At 39.5% G+C, this 12,295-nt stretch overlaps 1 protein-coding gene across 1 annotated transcript in view; it reads right to left on the bottom strand.

Moving 5' to 3' along the window:
- ARHGAP15 (Rho GTPase activating protein 15) overlaps positions 1-12,295 on the bottom strand; it is a 621,798-nt gene that overhangs the window by 114,538 nt on the left and 494,965 nt on the right. The window lies entirely within an intron of this gene.

Below are 12,295 nucleotides of genomic sequence, written 5' to 3'. Positions count from 1 at the left end.
AATTAATATGAGAGAGAAATGGGTAAAAGTGACACCTGGAACTTTAAATTCAATTTTAGACCCCTATAATATAATTAACTAATATTAATAAAGAGCTAATTAAATCGTGTGTGGCAGTAATAGAAAGATATTGCCAGAATAAGGGAAGAAACTTCATCCTACACTGGTTAAGTTGTACAACTAAAGTATTCATTCAAGTATGATTTCTGTTATTGCCTGAAAGTTTTTGTTCCCCCAGTCCCCCAAATTCTTTTTTTTTTTTTTTTTTTGTGGTACGCGGGCCTCTCACTGTTGTGGCCTCTCCTGTTGTGGAGCACAGGCTCCGGACGTGCAGGCTCAGCAGCCATGGCTCACGGGCCTAGCCGCTCCGCGGCACGTGGTATCTTCCCAGACCGGGGCACGAACCCGTATTCCCTGAATCGGCAGGCGGACTCTCAACCACTGCGCCACCAGGGAAGCCCTAATTTTTTCTTTTTTGTGGTACCCCAAATTCTTATGTTGAAACCCTAACTTCCAACGTGATGGTATTTGAAGGTGGGGCCTTTGGGGGAGGTCATTAGATGCTGGTGAGGTCATGAGGGTGGGGCCTCATGATGGAATTAGCATCCTTCTAAGAAGAGGAAGAGACCAAACTTGCTCTCTCTCCACCACACAAGGATACAGTGAGAAGGTGGCCATCTGCAAACCAGGGAGTGAGCTTTACTGGAACCCAACCATGCTTGCCCACTGATCTCAGACTTCCAGCATTCAGAACTGTGAGAAATACATTTCTGTTGTTTAAGTCACCCAGTCAATGGCATTTTATTATGGCAGCCCAAGCTGACTAAGATAATTTCCAAACTTTAGAGGGGCACACTTGGAAGAGTGTGATCTTAATTCTTGAGAATGACTGAAAGAACAGAGAAAGAAAGGAGAATACTACACAGAGGTTGGAGCTTATGTTTTAGGTCTTTTCAAATATTAAGGAACTGTTAGAGAAAGATGGTGTTTGGATTCTGACATTGACCAATGTGATTCTTCTAGTTATGTTCTAGTTGGTCTGTCTTTCCCCTTTGTGGAGAACTCTGGGTCTTCTGCTTGGCTAAGACATATTCATCTAGGGGTCCAGCTCTCAGAAGCCCTGAGCATTACAGATCCTAGCATCATAGACAGGGGTTTCAGAGGTCTTTCTGTGTCTAATATTGCTCAGGATGATTTTTTCCTAAAACATTTTCATAACAAAGCACAAAGGAGTAGAAATTTCAAAAAAATATTTCAATGACGTAATAGTTCCTTCTTAGGTGCCAATTAGATATTCAGAGAATAATACACAAAAGGTGTCAAAGAACAATCTTACCATGGTGCTTAGAGTTAGGGACCTGGAGGAGAAGCTCAAAAGATCATTGATTTCATGTATTGGAAGGACAGTATCAGCCTGCAAACTAGCATGACAGACGGCAATATTGGGTCTACCCATCCGTTACTTGGCAGACGAATGGACTTGAGATCTGAAAGAGTCAACCTTTCACCTGCTGGATGCTCCAAGTGAAAAGTAAAAGAGAAAGGGGCCAAGAGCTGATTGGTTAGACAGTAATCATGGACTCAGGGCCTTAGACATTTACCCTTTTAGAGTTTCAATTTTCTGAAAAGTGAAGGTGTTGCATGAAATAAAAGGGACTGCACATTTAAATAGAAAACTATAAGTAAGTCAATGAAAGGAGGAAACTCATAATTATCCAGTGCAACTTTTTTCTATTGTGCATGGATTTTTTTAAAAATATGTGTTTGCTTTTGTTTTTTCAAGCATATTACTTTAAGTTACAAAACCAGCACTGCTACTTGCTTTCTATAAAAGGGTATCCATTTTCCATGTTTCTGTTTCCCAAAGTGTAGGTAGAAAATGTGTGAGTCGATCCTTAGGGAAAGGCTCCAATCTCCAAACCACATGGCAATTCTCAGCAAGTACATTGTGCTGTTCCAACATGAGCAGAATTCCCCCAGGAGATGTATAGTACTCTGGCAGACATCACTTCTAAAGTTTAACTCTCCAAAACAATAAAAAGTGAGCCAATGAAGACACGCTGCATTTCAAGGAGCCCGTGATAGCCCTAGAAGCTATTAGAAGAAAACTCTGTTATCAACTGAGAGGTGGAGAATTAGAGTAAGGACAGGTGCCTGAGCCGATGAGAGCATGTGCCTGCCTGTAAGCAGGCAAGAGGAAACAGGGTAAGGGATCAGTTCTCACCCCATATCAAGGTTCAAAAATAGCTCAGGGATTAGGAAAGTTCTCTTGAGATAACTGTAAAAGTTTTTTCTTTTTGGCCGTACCGCGTGGCTTGTGGGATCTTAATTCCCCGACCAGGGATTGAACTGGGCTCTCGGCAGTGAAATCGTGGAGTCCTAACCACTGGACCGCCAGGGAATTCTCCAAAATAAGTCTACCTTTTAAAGCTAGAATGTCACGAGTTGTGAGAGCTGAAAAGAAAAAAAACGAAACATTTCCGCTTTGGAGAATGTGTGTGAGTGTGTGTCCCTGTGTCTATGTGTGTGTATGAGGAGGAATGACTTCTTGTAGAATACGGTTTAGTTGACAACTCTTTGAACATTTTTTTCTGTGAGAAAGATCTACAGTGTTACGAATATGTGCACAGCCTGGTGTCTAGCCTCCCCCTTCCACACCCTAAACTCCTCTCCTGCCAATGAGCCTATAACCTTCACAAGAGAAAACACAGGAACACCATCAGCAAGGAAGCTAATTTCCCAATTGGGAGAAGGTATTACTTTGAAGTTGTCTTTTCTGGTGTCACTATCAGTGTCACATTTACTAATATCCATTAGAAGTAAGGCAGCGTCAGGTTGGAGAAGATGGTTAGCCTCTGAGTTATGATTAAGATGTATGTTCTATAATGAAGTAACAGGCTTTGGAATAATCAGGTGGAGTTGGGCTGGGAACTGCTGACAGAACAAAGGAGAGATGTCATGAGATAAAGAAAAGTGGGATTTGCTGGATCTCAAAGCAAGAGAATATCCTGGATTATTATCTTAAACATATTTGGTGCTGTCTGGAATTCTAGAAACAAATATTAAAGCAGAATAAAGATGATCATATGTGTCACTTGAGACACGTTATCGGAGGAGTGGAAAGATTGTGGGAATGGACAGGAAGGTCATCTGAGAGCGTGGCCCGAAGGATAGGCTGATTGTACACTGATTTGATATTACTAGCTGATGTTCACTGAATGTCACGTGCCAGAAACCCGTAAATAAGTGCCTTGTCATAATTAGCATTTCATTAAACTCCCTACAGCCCCCATGGGGAAGATACTACTTTTACATCCTTTTTCTAGTTGTAGAAATTGAGGTGAAGAGAGGTTGCGAACTTGCTCAAGGTCTTAAAGTTAGTAAATAGTGGACTCAGGATTTGAATGGAGGTGGTGGTGTGCCCCACAGGTAGAAATGTTAGCTTCTCTGATGAGGTAGGCCTCACTGAAAAGTGAACATGTGAGTGGCAACATGGGGACATGCCTGTAGCAGAGAGGTTGAGCAGACAAAGACCCTCCATATACCTGGGGTATTCAAGGAAAGGCCAGGAGATCAGCGGGCTTGAAGGACATGGTCCAGGCAAGAGAACTTTCAGGTAACCAGACACGAAGGGCTTTGAAGACCTCACAAAGAATTTGGCTTTTCCTCAAAAGGAAACGGCAAGCCAGTTGCATCATTAGCTTATCTTTATAATTAGAACCACGCTGGACTGGGTGAGAGAAAAGAAACCTACTGGGGAAGTAGGAGAGGTCATTCTCCCAGAAATGTGGCCAGAATCAGAGTTGGGAGTGGGTCGGCAGAAAACTTTTTGGAACATCTCTCTGTGGTGATCACAAAGCAGTACTGGTGTTAACCTGAGAATGTGAAATGAGACTGGCATCTCAAAGGCCACAAACCCTCATTTTTCATTAGGATCTATTGATGCTGTGACCCTGATAACAGCCCATGAAAACCAGTGATCTAAATCTACATTAGAGGACAGGGTCGCGATAACTGTTTTCCACTGAGGTACTGAGGAGAAATTCTGCATTTTGCTATATATTTTTTAAAAGCACCTCTCTTCAGTGGGAGCAGGGATGCTCAGGAAGGCTGACTGGCTCATCGCTCAGCTTGAAGTTTATTGCTTTGAAAACTGACCTCATAAGGCTATGGAAGAAAGAAGTGCAAGAAAGTTTTAAGGAAAAGCAAAAAGACAAGCACCACGTTTTCTAATGGAGCTGATGTGTTACCACTCAATTAATTTCAGCGTCGAGGTCCAATTTTAGTTCTGAATCACCTTCTAGTTTTACTTATAAAGGACTTTTCATTAAGCCAAATTAAGTAGATGGAGGTCCAGTTGTTTATTATCTAGCACTAAACCATTCCTACAAAAAGACACCTGTGCAAGCCATTTGGCTCTAGTCAACTATTTTTTTTTACAATTTAATTATGAATATAATTAGAATGAGTTAAGAGACAAGCTAGGCATCAGCCATAAAATTTCTAGTTTGCTAAAACACACACACACACACAAACACACTGATTAAAAAGCAACCACAACAAAAACCCCGCCAAGTCTGTGAGCTTGAAGTGGAAACTGTAGTTAAAGGGGAGTATTTGTAAAATCTACCTTTATTTTAATTTCAAATTTCCTTGAAATGGTGCTGTAGAGAATATTTTTGTACTACATTATTTTTATAGCTCTGCTTTCTCTGTGGTGACCTTTAAACCCTGTTTTTTCCTTTCTCTGGTCTTAAGGTAATTTGTCACTATCATGCTTTCATGTTTAGCAACTATTCGTAGTCAAGTGCCTTGCAAGCTCTGTTTCTTTTCTCCCAGAGTGTCATCATGGAGTTGATGATGCATCAGAAATAGTTTGACCAAAGGGCAAGATAAAGTCAAGAGTAAAGAAAATATTTGCAAATATACTTGACTAGTTTATTTTCCCAATTACTTATTGAAAGTATAGTTTAAAGGTAAAATGGCATGATGGCCATAGAAAAAAACCATTAAGACATGCAATAGATACTTTCTGACATAGGGCAATGTCTTTAATTTAGATTTTTTTTTTTTGCGGTATGTGGGCCTCTCACTGTTGTGGCCTCTCCCGTTGCGGAGCACAGGCTCCAGACGCGCAGGCTCAGTGGCCATGGCTCACGGACCCAGCCGCTCCGCAGCATGTGGGATTTTCCCGGACCGGGGCACGAACCCGTGTCCCCTGCATCGGCAGGCGGACTCTCAACCACTACACCACCAGGGAAGCCCTAGATCATTTTTATACGAGGATGGTGTGACTGACAGATGTATAGTAGGATGAGTTATATTTAAGGACTAGGCATGGGGTATGCTCTACCTTCGGTGCCTTGATTTTAAAGATGCTTAGTCAACCTTATGGATACCATTTCTCACAATTTGTTTTACTGCTTAACTGATCAGTGTGTAGCAAAACTAGGCATAAATATTGTCTTCAAATGAGTGTGTGACTACAACCTTTAAATTGAAGACTTGTATGAAGCATCTTTACTGTCTCAGTTTGTTGCTGGCTTGCCTAATCTCCAAGTGTTATATACATAAATACATATATATATATATATGTATATGCACATATATTAAATAAACACGATATATAACAATATGATGCATAATAAACATGATATATAATAAACATTATATATATAATATTATTTAAGAGTAACTGAAAACAAGGATAAGGGGACTGCTATTGGACCCATAAGGTTGTTTTGATCTTGAAGTTAGCATTGATTGCATTCCCATGATGGGGTCCTGCTCAGGGGTGGAAGGAAAAGTAATTATTTTTATACACAAAAGGCAACTTTGGAAATTTAGAATACAACAAATCAACAAACCCTAAAGCATGCTCTAGCAAGAGCAGCACAGAGCTGAGGTGAAGGTGACCAAGGTGAAATTATCAGACAGTCCTTGAATAAATGAGCTTTGGCCCAGGCCTGACACAAATCTCTAAGCCTATCCCGCACAAATAATAGATAAAACATCTTGTAAGGAAATTCACAAGGTCATTTCTCTTTATTTTCCGCTCATCTACTAATCAACCTATGGTTTCACTGTTATCTCAACTCTGATGATTCTTTAGATTTGAGACAGGAAGATGAAAATTGATGGATGAAGCACATCTGTGACATGGGTGTAGAGAAGGTGTAGGAAAAAAAAAAAAAGACTCCATAAAGATGTCCATACTTTACTTCCTAGAGCCTGTGAATATGTTACTTTACATGGCAGAAGAGATTTTGTAGATATGATTAAATTAAGGACCTTGAGATGGGGAAGTATCCTGGATGATCCAGGGGCTGCCCAATGTAATCACAAAGGTCCTCAAAACTGGAAAATGGACTGAGGAGAAAGTCAGAGGGAGACTGACTACAGAAGAGGTCAGAGTGATGTGATGTCATGTGACTGCTGCCTGTGAAGGAGGTGGAAGGGGACCACTGGCTAAGGCATGCAGGCAACCTCTAGAAGCTAGAAAAAGCAAGGAAGTGGATTCTCCTGCAGAGCCTCCAGAATATCGTCCTTCCGGCACTCTGATTTTAGCTCAGTGAGACTAAGCTTCAGACTTCTGTCTATAGAGATATGTGGTAATAAATCACTGTTATTTTAGGCCACTGAGTTCAAGGTAATTTGTTACAGCAGCAATAGGAAACTAATACACATGTCCTATAGGACACAGTGCCTCTAATTCAGAAAACACAAAGAAATCTGAACACCCTGAAGCAGCCCTGGAAGCACCACTCCAATATGAATTAGAATGGCAGAAACCTCTAGAAAGAAGCCATCCTGGTAAATCGGGACTCTGCGCAATAGTGTCAGAAATGAGTAAGGACATTATAAAAGAAAAAAAGTGAAGAAAAAGAAAAGCAATTACAGATGCCAGGAAAAAAATAAATAAAAAATCTGCACAAGAAAAGCACGATCCAACTATAAAGGGAACCAAATGTGGCCAAGAGTTTAAGCAATTTTTGGAGTGTAATAAAATAGATTCTATTGGACCTGGTGAGGAATACTCTTTGACAAGTGTAGGGACTGTGACAGTGAATTCTAAAGAAGGAATCTTTGTGAAACCTCTTGGACAGGTAATGAACAAGACTTACAAACTCATAATAATGCAAATATCAACGCTGTTTATTAGTTTTCTAATTGGTCAAACTATTAAAATTTAAAGGAGTTAATAACCAGAGATGGTGAACGAAAGGAAGAGAGGTAAAGGAAAGAGTAGAAAGGAAAATATATTTACCTTACAAAGGAAAGTTAGGAGTTACTGTAGAATGCTGAATGAAACAAGAAACAGAGGTTTATGTGTATTATTCAACATCTACATAATAATATGACTATCAAATGCTGGAGGAAGTGAAGTAGAATAAATTAATATTTCATATTAGGTATTATCTATAGTAGATAAGTCAAGAAGTAGAGATATTATCCAGAGTTATGAAAGTAATGACTATAAGAGATGAAAACTGAAATAGTTGAAGGAGGTTTCCTCTCATGAATAGGCCTGGGGATGTGAAGTGATAGGGCCCAATCCATCACTTTCCATCATAAACTCCTCTGTAGAATCTGGTTTGGTGCATGTTGTAATTTGATAAAAGTGAAGAACTGTATAAAGGAACATTAATAACACTTCAGCTTGAAACAGGTACTCATATGAAATAGGAAAGTAACATTGTATATATCTAAATGAATTTCAAAAGGGGATAGGTGAAAAATTGGTTACAAAAATAATACAGTGGAGGGTTAAAATGTACTCAAAGAGGGCAATATTTAAAGCACTGATGCTTTTAATATCTAATAGTAAATACTGAAACATAGCTCACTCTTGGAAAGTTTTAACTTATTTCTAACCTAGAACTCCAATACTAAAATTTCTGATCATTTCATTCTAACCTTGGTTAAAAAAAAAGACAGAAATGACACGATCTTATATAGAATGATATGGGATATATAGGTTTTATATAGGATGATGTAACAGACAGATATTTGGCAACAGCTAGTTTAGTTGTTAGTTATTCTTCCAGCAAGATTTCTTTTAGATAAACAGTCCCAGAAATGCAATGTAGGATGATGGAAAGTATTTATGTTTTAGAGTCTGCCGCTTAATGCTAAACCTAATCTTCTGAGCCATATGAACTTGGGAAATATTTTGTGACTTACTTTTTTCCTCTGAAAAATGAATTTCTTTCAAATCATTTATTGAGCACCTAATATAAAGAAAATGTTATGTTGCATTATTCTCACAGTAACTTTATGAGCTAGAAATTACTTTCCACATGATTTTTCCATTTCTTCTGTGTCTCCTGTGTTATTTTCAGAAATAAATTAGATAATTATAAAAAGTGTCAACAAGTTTTCCTCCTCTCTTTCCCTTTCCCAGGAATTTTGGAAAAATGCAGATAGTAAAATAGAAAAGACACTCTTTGTTGTCTCTTTTCTTTGGATCGGTAGCGGTACCAGAACAAAAGAGATGGGAATAGAGGAAAAACTTCGTACATTTCATAGGATTTAGATGTACTGGCAATGTCCAGACCCCCTGCAGGCTTTTAGCCACAAGATTGCATCACCTATCATAAAACTCTAAAGTCATGCTTTTGTACTGAGTTCACATTTACAGTATTAATAATGCCTTCAACACAAGTCATTTCCAGGGAATTAAGTCCTTGCAGTCAGTGGGTTAAATCCCCATGAAATAACCTGCAGGTGACCCAGTTGCATTGACCTCAAGTATAGAATTTCAGATCAATAGCTGCAGTACTTGGATTCTGAAATATGAAACAATCGCTAGTGTTTTTGTTACCCCAATGGGTGTTATCAGACAGGGAATCACTATGGCAATTGTTGGTTCTTATCATATTAATACTTGTTTTTGGTCCAAAAAGAAACTACTTAAAAAAGTAAATGCCTTCTGTTCACTCTTCTTGGAATATGTAATGATGACTTTCAAACATATAATAAAAATTAACAGTATTTCAAATAGCACAAATGATCATTAATTGCTTGTACACGAAAAAACATTTCTTCTTCAGAAGCAAAGCATTCCAGTTGGATGTAAAATTCCTTTTGGTCTATTCACCTTTTCACTCTGTCATGAAAGGGTAACAGAAGATCTCTCAATTTGGGGCCAAATAGAAATCTTAAGCCTTCACAAACTGGGCTTGGGGGTAGTGAGACAGTAAAGGAAAATAATGTTATAGCTACATGAACCATGACAGTGACTGGCATGGAGTTTTGCTAGTGGCTAACCAGAGACCAGACATCACTTCAAGCATTTACACCAACAGAGGGAATGATTTTGATGCAGGGAACTGGTTACCCATGTGATGAAGAAGCTGAGAGCCAAATAAGGAAGCCTGAAGTTACCAAGAAACCAGCCACTGCAGGAAGCCACTACCAGGCTGGAGGGACAAAGGGAGGAGGGTCCACATCACCAGATGGAAGATGGAACCAGAATGGGCTGAAGACATGGAGGACATCATGGATCCTCAGGTAGAGAAGCTATCTGAGGCAGATGGGTGGGCAAGGGATAGGGGGTGGAGGATAAACTAAAAAAACTGGTTGGTCTTTTCCTTCCCCCTCCCTCTGCCATCTATCACCAGAGACTTCCACTGACTGTAGCAGCAGGAAGCCAGCCCTCAAGAGCACCTCTGCGATACAGCTGGCTAGGGTCAACCTTCCACAGGTACAGAGCAAAGAAGTGATGGATGAAGATGGTCAAAGAAGCCTAGAGCCAGCCTATATGGACATCTCCCCTGCAGACAGACCTCACCTGGCTGGTTCCTTTTCATAAAGAGCGAAGAATTCATGGGCAGGTCTGTTGAGCTTCTCGTGGTATAGATTTTACAAGAGGCAGCGAGAGCTATGATAAAGCCCAGCACTTCTCTGGGACTGGATATGGATGTCCTTATATTTTGGAAAAACTTTTTTACTCAGTTAGTGCACCGTGGAGTAAAAGTGCCTCCTCTGGTGTGGTTTTGCCATTTCCAAAGAACTATGTGGCCATTCTGCCATTGCTTAAGGATATTTAAACATGAACTACAACCTCAAGCTGAGTTGAGAATTCAAGAACTAATGTCAAGGTTATGTCAAAAATGCATGGATTAGCAAACATATGTCCCTTTCCAACATCATATTTCTCAGCCATATCAGCCTCTTGGTTAGTCCCTCCATTTGACATATTAAAAATACTACATACTACATGAGTTAGGTAAGGCAAGCCTGCTGAGGGTGATTCTCCTTGCCTTGAGCAATGAAGGAAAAACTCCCGTCTCTTTGCTTCTAGATTACTTTCTCAAACAAAGCTCATCTGGAGAAACACTGTTAGCATTTGTTCAGTATCTTACATCTTTAAAGGACTTTCTAAAGCACTCTCTCATTCATTTTCTCCATAGCCTATTTGATAGGTGTTGGAAAAAATCCTCTCAATAGCCATCAGTCACAACAGCATGCTGCCTACCTCAATTCTGCTTTGTTAAGTTCTAACCATGCCAATAATTCTGAAATTCTGTCCAGTTTGGAGTCAAGTCTAGGATAGACCAGAGATGGTCCTCCTCTTCATGGAAATTCAAAGGACACAACCTCTCATGGGTTTGAGGGCCTGCTTCCCACATCTCTTAGACTAAGGGAATGGCTTGCCTAATATCTTCAGAATCAGGTTAACTAAAGGAAGCTTAAACGATGGGTATCCTACATCATAGCCCTCAAATCAGCACATGCACAAGTATATTTCCAAATGAGACAATTCTCACTTAAAAGTATGGCGACCACAATGTGAAATTTGTATGAATTCTCTAAATATACATAATCAGAAATATGTACCCAAATGCAAAAGCCCCCAGTGTCTTACCAGAACACTGTCTTCGCATTATGAGTGATCTTCCGTGCTTGAGTGTTCCAAGATGGAATATCAGAATAAACTGTTAGGGAAATTCATGCTTGTTTATTTTTTCTTTATTCCTCCTTTTAAAAAGAAGTGAAGAGAGCCTGGGAACTATAAAATACTGTTCTTGAGAAGCAGAGGGCTCATGAAATAAAAACTCTGACAGGGGATATGAGCTCCAGCCTCACTTCAAAACCCATATTTAAAGCACTGCTACTCTATTCAACAACAACAACATCTGAAATTGTGAGCAGGCAGCAAGAGAAAGACCTTGGGAGAATAAGCTCTGCTTTATTCCTCTTGATATCATTTTGCCAGAGCTTTAAACAAGCGTGAAGACTTTTGTGAAATGAAAAACAGAATAAAAGGGCATATTGAGGGGCTGTTTCCAACAGGCTGCCCATATCCCACTCCCCCTAATGCGAACACTGTACACACAGCCATCCAAGATCAGACCTCCTAAGTAGAGCACTTTTTTTTCTTGGAGATTATTCTCATTTGGACTTTAATTAAGCTCCTGCCAGGCTTGCAAGCTTTTTAATTTTACCTTTCTTTCTTCTTTCTTTTTCCTCCTTGAATCAGCTTGCTTGCCAGGAAACTTTTTCCAAGCTGTCACAATCATAGTAAGTACACCCTAAGATGTTAAATTTAGAGATGTACTAATCGTTGCTGCTCCGAGAATCAATAGCAGAAGTTTCCTTGCATTTGGAAAGATTTTCATTCATTCATTCATTCGTTTTTACGTGTGTGTGCGCACGCGCGTGTGCGTGTGTTATGAATGAGAAAATAATAGAAAGGAAGTTTCAGGGAGTATACGACGACTATTGGCTAGTAAGTGATACAACTCAACCTCCCATAAGGCCACCAGCTTAACAGAAGAAACTTTCCATTACTTAATTTAATATTCACACTGTTTGTAAGCAAATTGTAGCCAACTCTTTACTAGTGTTGGTGGGTGTAGGGTGAGCAAGCCTTGAGAAGGTGATGCCTCAGCTGATGATTTAACACCTCTTTAATGAAATGTAATAGTTAATTCACTTCGGTTCTTTTTCAAAATCTCCTTGAACTCAGTTAAACTCACTGTGATTCTGAAAGTATAAAGGTAGGGGCTAGGGAGGCAGAAGGTGGCCCCTGTAAAGCAGATTGCATGAGAAGCCATTTTCATTTGAGGAGGCTTAGTTGAAAACTGGCCACCCTAAACAGGATGCTTTCTTCTTTTTTTCTTAATTTTTCAAAACACTTAGATAATATTGCAGAAATAAGAATAAGCCATCAAAAACACCAAAACTAAAATGAAAGCTGTGGAGCATTGGGGATATTATCATCACCATGATTGCTATTATCACCATTCTTATTATTTACTTAATAGTAATTCCACACTGCCAGGTTATT

This window comes from Orcinus orca, chromosome 7 (assembly GCF_937001465.1).
Source record: "Orcinus orca chromosome 7, mOrcOrc1.1, whole genome shotgun sequence".
Classification (NCBI taxonomy): Eukaryota; Metazoa; Chordata; class Mammalia; order Artiodactyla; family Delphinidae; genus Orcinus; species Orcinus orca.
This window is presented reverse-complemented; position numbering and strand designations above follow the sequence as displayed.